The sequence below is a fragment of the Eutrigla gurnardus genome (genome assembly GCF_963514095.1).
Source record: "Eutrigla gurnardus genome assembly, chromosome: 1".
NCBI lineage: Eukaryota > Metazoa > Chordata > Actinopteri > Perciformes > Triglidae > Eutrigla > Eutrigla gurnardus.
In genome coordinates, this window is record NC_139915.1 from 8,431,335 (window position 1) to 8,443,742 (window position 12,408).

At 42.8% G+C, this 12,408-nt stretch overlaps 1 protein-coding gene across 6 annotated transcripts in view; it reads right to left on the reverse strand.

Annotated features, from left to right (window-relative positions):
* sox6 (SRY-box transcription factor 6) overlaps nucleotides 1-4,716 on the reverse strand; it is a 128,274-nt gene extending 123,558 nt beyond the window's left edge. For 2 of the 6 annotated variants that reach the window (XM_084007778.1, XM_084007773.1), the window contains exon 1: nucleotides 4,435-4,716. The gene's annotated coding sequence lies outside the window, so the exon portion shown is untranslated. Of the gene's footprint in view, nucleotides 1-2,620; nucleotides 2,722-4,006; nucleotides 4,136-4,434 lie in introns of those variants that run through there. The other 4 variants (XM_084007777.1, XM_084007774.1, XM_084007776.1 and 1 more) reach the window with 3 other exon arrangements.
* Nucleotides 4,717-12,408: the final 7,692 nt, after the last annotated feature.

Consider the following 12,408-nt stretch of genomic DNA (forward strand, 5'->3'; position numbering starts at 1 on the left):
GGATGAAATTCTAAATGCAAACGCTTGAGATGCCTTTTCTCACACATCACATTGGTGTCTCACACTGTGTCCCATTAGTCTGTCTGGTCCCAACTTCCTCGCAGCTTCTCATGTCAGACGGCGACACCGTGGAGGTGATGCTCCCCCGTCTGCTCCTGATCACTCAGTTGACCACTGATTTCATCACTATCTCTCTTCTACAACAAGCTACAGCGGGTGCAAACTGTGAAAAGCCACCGTTTCCACCCTGCACGAGCACAAATCCACTTCATCCAAACAGAGCTCAGCTGCACCGGGGCTTTTCCTCGAGCCGCGCGGCGGCGGAAACCCGATGTGCCAGACCAAATGCACGCCGTCGCGCGTGCATTCATTATCCATTTAATGTGTGACGCCTGATCACGGTGGGAAATCAAGCATCGCGACAGAAGTGACATGTTACCAACTTGTCAGAAACTTCTCGCTGGAAGGAATGCTATGGCATGGTCCCATCACTTTTCATCATTGTTGAAATATTCTACGGCAAATTAGATAACACTTAGAAAGACAGATGTCACAACATGTGCTGCCACATTTATTATCTCCTGCAGTCCTCCACCCTTCTGCTGCCCCCCCCCCCTCCTCCACCTTTACCAGGCCTGCTGTTGTTTACCTCCTCTCATCTTGTTTATCATCAGGTCTCAGCCGCAACTACCACAAAGAGAGGGAGACCAGTACCTGTGCATCCTCTCAGCCCCCCCCTCTACAGCCTCGCCTGCCTCTCCCTGCCCGCATCCCAGCAGCATCCTGTCACTTGGAGCAAAATAGCTGTCTTTCTGCACAACACACTATATATATATGGAAAAATAAGTCTCAGACACGTGTTCTGGATCGACGTGCAGCCGGGAGAGACGGAGTGGCTTTTTGCATTTTGACATTCCAAATCAAAATCAATGGTTTATCCACATAAAGAGTGAAGACATTCTCTTTCAAAATATCTGAAAGAAGGAAAGTATCACTCATGTACACACACACACACACACACACACACACAAGATTTATAAGAATTTTAAAAATCCAGATCCAGTGAGACTGACGCAGCCTCTTCAGGAATTTGCATGGAATAATCTATACAGTAAAACGCATATTACCGATATTGTTTGTGACATTACTCCATCTGCAACTGGCAACACATCATCATTATTTAAAACCCCCATCGCAGAAGTACGTGTGAAACCAGCTCATCGTGAGTTGGAATTGGTTTTAAATTCAAAGAATTCAGTTTGTCAGCGTAAAAAAAAAACGGCTGGAATGAAACCTGCAGAAAATGCATTTCACGACACGGTGAGAAATAACATTTGATTTCCAGCAGTGAACCACTTCACAATTACTGCTATAGACCTGCAAGCTCAACACTGATGAAGGGACTTTTCACTTTTAGAGTCACAGTTGGAATAAAATTCCCCGTCAAAAACTGCTGGTAAAATATAACATTCACCTGTAAATAGCAACAACAAAAGGATAATCAATAATCAATGTACGAGAGGGAGAAAGAATATGAAAACAGTATAACTTCTCTTTCCCTCTCTCTCTCCCTCCCCCTCTTTCTCTCCTGCCTTTTTCTTTGATCCCACTAATTGCTGGCACAAGAGCTAGGTTTAAACAAACCCTACATTCAGATGACCAGGACAGTCAAGCGTAGAGCTACAAGTCAATGTAGTTTGTGGCATTCAGTCTAAACAAATTTTAAGGTGGGCTCATCCTCAACATGTCTGTCCACTCCATAAAACAAATAATACAAAAAAAAAGAGGCTCCAATTGTAATTTATGATGATGAAAAAAAAGATTCCCAGCAGCAAAGTTGCTCTTGCAACACGGGAGACATTGGACTTGGACAGAGTGCAGGATGTGTTTAGACAAGTGAGCCAGGTGGCTTCTCCCTTCATGCCAAAATGAAAGTCCTAAAAATCTTTGAACTTACTCAGCGTCAGCGAGTCTATATCTTATGCTGACTCCAGGTTGGAAATGCTGCTTTTCTCAGTCTTGCAACCAAAAAAAAAGAAGCTCAAGATCCACCCGCAGATTAGTCCTTGAAAATACAGGAAAATGTGCAAGGCCAGTCAGTATGAAATATGACTAATATGATATTATTGCCCTGCAGTGCTAAGGATCACATAACAACAAATAGCCTTGTCTTTAGATGTCTAATTATTGTTTGAATGGGCGACTATTACTGCGAAATGCGAGCACATCTGTCCCCGGCAACACTGATTAAAACAGCAGGAATTATTTTAAGTCACTCAACATCTCTCACAATTATTAAAATGTACATCTGAGTTGCGTGTGGCGGCTGCAAACCAGCGTGGAAAGGCAGGTGATTCATTCAAATCTGCGCAAAAAATTAAGTGCGTTGTGCCAAATAGGAGCCAAGTGCGTCTGTGTGGCATCACAGCGCCCCGACGCCGCTTTTCCCCCCTCCGTGTCCTCGCGAGAGCCACGCTGACCCGCACGAGCCGCCGGAGACAAACTCTTATAGAAACACAGCCGAGTGTCCCTGTATAGCAATCAGGACAATGTGCTGAATGGGCAGTCTAATTATAAATGTGCCATTTAGACTCGCATTTGGTGTCCAGAACCGCCTTACCTTATGAGGAAACCTGCGTTCACACGGCTCGAGAAAGAGCAACTGCTCAGGGGGAGAAAACTTCACCGCGGAGGAGGATTTACCCGGGAACGTGTTGCTTTGTTGGAGGGGGGTTTAAGGAGAGGTCGCTTCCATTAATTAGCCACAGGTGTGTTATTCGTGTGGCCCCCAAAAGCGTAGAAGAAAAGACACAACTGCTTGTTTCAACGAGGAAGTTTCTCAGTGGTGTCGTGGCCGAGTCTCTCCTTGTGGAAACGTTATCAGGACTCCCGCGGCCGCTTCAGGGGGGCTCGTTTTGTTCACGGGGAGCGGGTCTAATTTTGGAAGGAAAAAAAAACATCTTCAAACGAGGGGGCCATCTCCGCGCTGCCGCTATCACGCTCCACCGCTGCGATTTTCACTTAATCTCTCATGTGTTATAAACCTGGAAAAATTATATGTGAAGTTTGTGCAACATTAATATTTCCTAACGGGTGATATATATATTTAAAAAGTTATTTCCCGACACAAAAAATAAACCAACGTTTAGATTATGCTGTTAAAAAAATACATAAATATTATGAATTATTATTAAAGGCCAGATGATTTATTTTCGGAATTGTCTTCATGTCCAAAATATTTCACAATATCAGAAAAAAAATGTATCCTTATTAATTTTTACTTTTGACAGGAGGAGCTGTGTGTTGAGTCTAGCAGCGGCGAGCGTCAGGGACTTAAATGGAAACGCGTCTGTCCGTGTGCATGTTCTCTAAATGGACAAGCCGTGCGATTGTTGAATTTAATTTATGACTTATGCATTCTTTAGAGGTCAATTCCCCTGACCTCCCGAGAAAGTTAAGGGAGAACAGGATTCCCAGGCTACACGGTGGCCACAACTCGGGTTTCTGACATGAAAAAAAATGTGACAAATTAAAAAAAAAAAAAAAAAAGAACAACAAAAAGAGCCCCGGGATGTGTAACGGCATAATGAGACATGAGCGACAGCTTCAAATGAACTTGTCCGCCTCGCAGGCGGAGAGCAAACCTACCGGGACGCGCGTCATTGTCAACGAATAGTACCGCTGTGTGGACACAAGTGAAACTGCCACCAGCGGAAGAAAGTTACGGGACATGTCAACACAAACACTGTCTGTCCACCTTTTTAAATATCAAAACAGTCCGGCGAGAAACCGCCGCTCGTTTTAGCGAACGCGTTATCTGCGGTGGCGGTCCGGCTCGGTCTAAACGCTGGAGTTTAGGAGCGAAACAGGCGGCTCGCGCGGCGTCACGCTGCTGAAATAAACAAAGAGAAGAAGAAGAAGAAGAAGAAGAAGAAGAAGAAGAAGAAGAAGAAGAAGAAGAAGAAGAAGAAGAAGAAGAAGAAAACAAACAAACGTGATTTCAAACCTTCGGGAGGTGGCTCGGCTCGCCTCGGAGTTTAGTTCTGGTGAAGTTTCGAAGTTGAATTGAACGCGCCGACTGTGGGGTGAAGCCGAGCTCCTCCGTATGCTCTCTCTCTATCTCTCTCTCCCCCCTCTCTCTCTCTCTCTCGTCTCGCGTGTGCTCCGCTTGTTTGGGCGAAAGCGACGCGTCAAATAATGGCAACACTGAAAGTTTCACTGTCACTGTCTGGAACGAGCGCGCGCTCAAACGCGTAAATAACTTTTCTTTAAAATAAAAAATAAAATAGTTGTGAAGCGAAATGCGCGCACCGCGCCGGAACGGCTCGCTGACAGCGCGCTCGACTTTTAGGGAACCAGCAGCAAAAGCACGGAGGGTGGCAGATATATCAGAGCAACACAGAGCGGGGTGAAAAGTAGAGCAAACGTGTTTACCTTGATGACCTGAGCCGTGGAGGAGATGCGGAGGCGTCCTTCCCCGTGCGTAAACACTACCGGACTAGACTACTCTCTGCACAACACGGAGCTATCTGTTGAGCGAAAACTTAAGCGTGCTCACACGGGGCCATATGAGGGGATCCCGTACGCTCTCTGTGAAGTTCAGCTGTCCAACACTACAAGTACCTTTTGTTGTTCGCCTGTCTGTTCTTTAACTCTCTCTCTCTCTCTTCTCTCTCTCTCTCTCTCTCTCTCTCTCTTCTCTCACTCGCTCACTCAGACAAGAGAAGACGATGGGTAGAGCTGCTGTCAATCTTGGCAATCAATGCGCGCAGCCATGTCGCAAGTATTCAAAGCATTTCCCGTCGTGCAACATCAGAAAGTGAGTGGCCAGGGCATTGATCTGAGGAAGGCAAAGAGGCAGGACTCCCCCCTCCTCCTCCCAGACAAGAGATGCGAGAGAGGGAGAGGGAGGGAGAGAGAGAGAGAGAGAGAGAGAGAGAGAGAGAGAGAGAGAGAGAGAGAGAGAGAGATTTGTTGCGAAATGAAAGTAGAGACGAGGGGGGGGGGGGGGGGGGCAACTGCCCGCAGTTTAGTCGTTTTAATAAGCTGACTTAAATGAACATCAGTTTACAGGTGCAGAGAAGTTCAGGGTGAGTTTCCCCCCATTCTAGAGATGCTGCACCTTTCCTTTCAGTGACACTGCGACACTTTGTGTTTATTTTGTCGGAGGACAAATAACGCGCTGACCTCTCCAACTTCAAAGGAGAAAAAAAACAGAGTTTCTACAGAGGAAAATAGGTCCAACTGACGAGAGATCACGAGAGCAGGCGAGGAAGCATGCAAGAGGCGTTCAGGGACTCGTTTAGAGTCGGCATTTATTTGTAGAAATTAAATCCTCACCTGACATAAAGCTGCAAAATATTGTTCTTACTAAGAAGTAGTTTTTTTTTTTTTTTAATTGACACGCGACCCAGATGTCTCCCAGCTTCTCTGCAGATATTTGCACATTTCATGGACTGGAAGTCACATTATTAACGTCAGATTTTCTAGAATTTAAAGGAATTGTTTTTCACTGGTTGTCCTGTAAAAAGTACGTCTAACATATAAATTCCTCTCGGCATGCAGGATGTTGAAGAATTATTTTAACGCCGCTTATTGATCAATAGTTCAATACATTATTACCGTCAAAGAAAACGTTACAAATAAAAGGCTTATCCTCACGAAGGGGTCGGTTCGGGGGCGTATGATTTAGATTAATAAACCGATTTTAGAAATAAAAATAGCTGGTGTTTAATTGCTTAAACCGAATATGTAAAGTATGTAATGGAAAAACAGAAAATGTAAATTAACTGCATCATATTTAACTTTTAACTTATTTGGATACATTTAATTTATTTCCCTTTTTTAAATAAAATCAAATAACTAAACCAATCAATGTGTTGCATCAGTACGTTATTGCATTATCAGTATAATGTAAGAACGATTACAGTCACACACATAAAAAAAAAAAAAAATCCTCTATTGTGTTTTCAAACGCGTCCGCTTGACATGTGAAATGAAAGCGGAGATCCAGCGGCTGACCCAGCGGATCATTCGCCCAAACAGATGCTTTTACAATGAGACACTTATCTGTATTGAATGAGCATGTGTTTGAAATGATCAGCTGTGTCTGGAGGAGGCCCAAAGATGTCAAACACACACAATAAATCACAATAGGAAAAAAAAAAGAAGAAGCACAAATCAGAGTCACGGTAGAAAGTCAAGAGTTGTGAGTTGACAAGTTGACAGTTGTAATCTTAAAAAAAAAAAAAAAAATCAGCAGCAGCATTTTGTAAGAACCACCAACAAAAAAAAGAAAGATTAAAAAGCCCAATAAGCACCGCAGACACTGTGCTATTCGGCTTCCAGTGTCATAACAGCAGACTAGATAATAGAAATAAGAAAGTTACTTACAAAGAGAGCAGACAGCAGGAGGAAATTCTGATTGTTAACTGCAGAGTCACATAGAGCTACAAGAGGGAGGAGAAGCAGAGAAAGAGAGAGGGAGTGAGTGAGTGACAGAGAGAGGGAGAGAGAGAGGGAGGGAGAGAGAGAATTGGCCACACAACTCATCTCCACAACACCGTATCAGCTCAGACTCCCGTGCGCCTCACTTTACCCCCTTCTTCTTCTTCTTTTCTTTTTTTTATTTATTTTGTTGTTCAAAGGGAAATAAAACGCATCACATCTCCATCAAGCAGCACCTCAATCCACTGCCTCTTTGGTGTCAGTGTTAACCCTCCTTTATGTGGTTGTTTCTACAGCATGTGAGCAAATTCCAGTGCAGAAATGAGAAAAGAAAGAGAAGGAGAGACAGAAAGACTTACCTTTCCGTCAAAAAAGGGGAAACTTTTTCTGTAGTTCTGCGGACACTTGGAAAACCTCCTGAGATTCAACAATGTAAAAAATAACAAACACCTTAGCTGAAACCTAACGTCAAACACCTCCGTGTGGTTTAATTATAAATAACCCTGTTCAGTTTTCGGATCCATGCATGATGATTCATATCTGCTCTGCGTGGAGTGTCTTCAGGAGCGGACTCAACCGTGGACTGGATCGTGCGTTTCACGTGTCTCATACGCCACCTTTTGGTCACTGCGGGAAGCGCACCCTCCAGGTCTGAAAACCCCAGAGTTAGAGACAAAACCAGGGGTTTTTTGGATGACAACATTCAGGCTATTTTAAGGTTTAACTTTACGCTGCCTGGTGTTTGGATGTGGTTCACCACGACACATGCTCACTGGAAAGATGATGAAAATGCTTTCCTTCCAACACTTTTTTTTCTGACTGCATCGATGCAGAGAATAATGTTATTTTGCATCAGGGGGGAAGCGATGCAGAAAGACATGGCCGGTATGTATTTGCCTATTGTGGGATTTACCACCAGGGTTTAACACAGAGGCGTGATTACATGTGGGTGCAGCTGAGCAGGTGCCGACGGGGCACCGGATAGCCCTCAAATATAGCCTACTATTTCTATAGAGGTGACTGTAATGGCTTCCTCTTTATAGCTCGGATTGGTGGATGGTGGAGTGCACGACGGCTGCACGGAGAGAGCAAAAAGACAGTGCAACTTGTTGGGGGGTAAGGCAGACACATTTGCATACCCTGTGAGTCTTTGATGCATCTTGAAATTCAAGTCTAGCCCATAAATATTTGAAAAGGAGAGTGCATGAAAATCAACATTTTTGTTACATTAAATTAACATGTGTTCTTCTCCTGTTCTGCATGGTTAATTAGAGAACACCATTCAGTCAGTGAGTGAGGATGAGAGAGAGGGGGTGGGGGTGGGGTGGGGGGGGGTTGTGCTTTGATTACATTGCAGCCAGAACAGGTTTCAAAGGTGTGCAGCTGATTCATGCTTAAGAGTACAGTGATTTGTATTCTCAATGAGGATTCACAATTAAAAGAGGATTATAGAAGTTCTATTTTAAACCTTTGAGCGTGGCATTAAAGCATGTCAGGATATGGGATAGCCCCCTTTAACACTAACCTATTTAGTATGCATTACTATGACGCACTTATGCATATATGACATTATTTAAGTGTCTTTGTGAGCAGCTGACTGGTGTACGAACAGATAATATGTGGTTGATAGCCTGGTTTAACGTGGTTGTAGTGATCCACTGTTTAACCACCTCTTCAGTCATTTTCAATACATTTCTAAACGGCAGTAAAGCTGCTGCACACCCGAACAAACAGTTCAGAGGTGCTTCACAATACGCTCCAAACCTGTTAGGAGCCAGTATCTCAGAGCTGCTATTCATTAGCCTCCATCATTTAAACTCTAACCCTAACCTACAAAGGATTGGTATAATCACATAAAAAATATTCATTATTAAAACTGAGGGATATCCAATTCATATTCATATATTCACATTCATATATTCTTAATCAGCGTGTGTAGCTTCTATCCTGCCTTTACGTGCCGTTGAGCAGACACACCTTTGTTTTTGCGCTCACATTAAGTGGTGGAGATGCTTACAGGCATAATGGCTCATGGATGGAAGGGAAGCTGTATTTTCATAAAAGCTGCAGACCTTCGGCACGACGGGGAGGCGGCTCTGTTCTTTTAACCTCGTGACAGTGAACCTCTACTCTTTAAACGTGTTGTTTATGGATACAGACACATGCTGTGTCCGGTCTTTGTAAACAGTTACCCATCACGTCGAAGCCTCGTCTGAACTTGTTGTTGCATGCTCTATAAATAGTGTAAATGCGTGACATAATGTGAGAAGATCCTCCACGACCTCAGTGACCACCGGTGAGACGGCTGCGACGGTAACCGCCGCCAACACGACTTAGTCGTTATTGAATGCCAAGTTATGTAATTAACTCAAAACTCCATTTGCATACATGCAAATCGCCCCTCTCTCCCAACTGGACTCACAAAGTGGGACGCTCTGCTCTCATTAGTTGACCCAAATCTCTTAGTTGTAACTCTGGATTTCATCAAAGTTTAGTCAGGATCTAATATTTCCTTTCAAGTTAACAGAGAAGCACTGATTAATCATGTTGAAATAAGGAGTGCAACATGCCAATTCTAATTATATACTTACCAGGGACACCATCATGCAGCCTGTGCCAACAGTAATACAAATATCAACTCTGTAGCACTCATGGATACACTTTATTTATGGTATAGATGTCATGTATTTCGGTGTTATTTGAGGCCCGATCAAGAATCTTACAAAAGTAAGAATTGTTGTTTGACCTTTGTGCTTTAAGTGCAAATGCATCTCAAGTTATGGCCTAATAGTAACAACATGATTCTTCTGAATTCATTTATTACTGATGTATTTTTTAAAAAACAGAAAAGACATGCATCATGATAGTGTTCATGGATGCATTTGTAGCCTTCTATTTGAGTCACCAAACGTAGTAAATTTCACACAGTGTGTGGTTACATTAAAGAGGAGGCTCAGGGGCATTTTGGTTCATTTACAAAGCAATTGCTTTTATGTACAAAAAAAAATTCACTGTAGGTAATGTAAAAGCCTTCCGTTTAAGAGACATGAGCTTAATGCATTGTTTAATGTAACACAGCACTTTCTCAACACACACTTAATCATTTATGTCTTAGGAATTGTGTTCTCTCGCTGTTTAATATATTAAGCCGGGTAAACGCGTTATTCAATATTTCATATTTTTCCACATTTGCATCATCTCCCGAATGATATTGCAATTGTGAAGAGCTTTGAAATAAAAGATGACACGGAGGCATTGTTTTAGTTACTGCAAATAGTTCGGTCAACGTGGCGCAGCATGTAACGCAGCCGTCTCTCTATTCTTTTTATAGTGTGCACGCACGTTCGGAAGAATATTCAGTGATTCCTAGCTCTTCAATTATTCAACAAATCATCATTCCATTTCTTCCATATTAAAAAATGTACCGTATATGGAGCTCAAAAATGATAAAACAGCATAAAATACTATTTTGAAATCAAAGCACCTATTGCATCGGCTTCCTTGGGTTTTTTGTATTTGTACAATTGGACTACAATCCCGGGTTCCCCACAGTGCACAAAAGGAGGCGCCGGCCGTGTTTCCACTGTAATCTAATCCTCAGACATTCACGGCAAGCAACAATAATATTTATGTGATGGAAATATGTATCACTGGGAATCAGTGTAGGAGTTCTCCTTTCTCTTCGGCCATCAGGGGAAAAGTGTGAATATGTTAGACGCAGCAGTGTGCGGCGCAGTGAACAATATGGACCTGAGAACAAGGTCAGACTCCTCAGCAGGGTCTCAATGGGCTCTTCCTTTCAACATAGACAAGGAAACCGGACCAAAAAAAAAAGAAAAAAGCAACCCAAGCATAACCTGCCCTGTGTCACTTAACTTGGGATGGGCTACTCCGACTTTTGTGATTCAAAATGAGACGTTTCATTTCCCGCAGCCTGCTTACTATCTTTTATTCACTTCCACAAAAAACGCCTCTCTAACAAACATCCCTGTCACGACACCGAGCAGGATGTGTCTCAGTCACTCTGCATCCCAAGAAAAAGCATTTAGTTAAGGATTAATGTGCGAGGCCTTGATTGCGTTTAACAGAACAGGACCCAATTAGCATAATAGGCCCTCTTTCATTCTCTTTGAAGTCCAGAGCATAGAATAACAAATGTATATGAACCACCAGCCAAACGTCAATACATGGAAATGCCACAATCCTCAGTGGAGGGTCTAGGGTGAATTTTTTTGCAGGAGGAGGGAAAAACATCCCATTTTTTTATTGCAAAATAAGCAGAAGAGAGGAGGCGATGGGTCTCCCGGCCACCAGGGCCAGCAGGCCCCTGGAGGAGGGACGGAGGCAGGGAGGAGGTGGCTGCCGAGGGAGGTGCAGCCTCCTCTCTCAGGTGTGTTCAAAGGGCGCCGTGGTGCAGGCAAGTGAAAGTAATTACTCTCCAATTAAGGATAAAGATGTCACTCGGGAGGCAACACAACGGCTCACTCTCAGGCGAGGAGGGCGTGGCTGCCACATCCGTTCAAAGTGTGTGCATCCCACGCCCCAGGGGGGATTCACCGTAGACGGAACATGAGAAATATTTGGGTTGAGAACCGCAGCGTTTTGGCAACGTTCTGTTGAGAAGCAATTTTCTTTTCTATATTCTTTTCTTTTCGAAATCAGAAGGTCAATACATGTATTTCTCAGAGGTTTTTCTTTTTACAATTGCAATGGAGACGTAGTTCATGATTTAAAGATATGAATTCTGTACTTCAGAATCCAGAGTTATTAGTATCCACCTTCTTGGTTGAAAATACACGGAATTAAAAATGCCCTTTTGAGATGGAAAAAGCTTTGAACTTAAGAAACATTTCAAGAAGCCTCTCTCTCTCTCTCTCTTTTTTGTATTGAAAGTTCACCTCCTTTGAGCATGCCATAGTTTGGTTCCCTTTTCAAATAATAGAATGAAGTTTCGCAGGTCAATCAATGTGGAGGTTCAAAGGGAATCTCGGAGCTGTAATGAGTGCACATTTTGTACTCTTCCTTTGTACATGATTAGAATAAAGATATGGTCGATAAATGCATCGCCGACACATAATAAGGAACAAAGGCCATTTGAGGTTAAAAGTTATTCATTTAAGTAAAAGCTGCCTTTCGTGAACTCATTTCTCAAACAAGTCATTTCCAAGGCAGTGAAAGCTGTGTGTCACACACAGAAGGTCGTAGATTTCCTTTCAACATCATAGAATTGTATTCTTTTAGCTGGTGCGGCATTGTAATCGTGCAGCTGAACAACTCGTTGACATAAAAAGAGAAGGAAATCATTTAAAAGACACGTACGCCATAAATGAGATATTGTGTTAATATCTTTAATATTCACATTTTTATAAATTTAAATTGTGCAACCTTCTCCAGTCATACAGAAAATATGTTAAAGGTTATTCTCATCCCGATGTAAGCAAAAATAAAAATTCATTTTGGCAAGCTAAAAGGAGACTGGCAGTGCTACAGGTACATACGTATGATATTCAAGTGGTTTGGTGTAAGAATATTATCTGAGTTTTGACAAAAATACTACCATCATGACACATTTAGTACCTCTTGATCTTAACATTCAGTACCTGACCAAAACAAACAGAAACACAAACAAGTTCCCCCCGTTGAGATCACACTGCAAGTAGAAGCAACCCAGTCATACCTTGAAAACATGATACAGTGTACAATTCAAAGTGCAATAACATGTAGAAAATATTATTAGGAGATTAACGTTTGTTAGACACGTCCGTAGTTAATAAGCAGCTCCCGTTGCAAAGCCTTCCGTCTTCTGTCGCTTTCTGCGACCAGAGAGTTTGACGCGTCGGTGCTGCGTGAGCCTCAGAGAGCAGGTTAAATGTTTAGTACAGCTCTTGTACTGCTGCATGGCACGGTGCAAATGTCTGAAAAAATCCTATTTTTCTTGCAGAATGCAGTCATTTGTTTGTC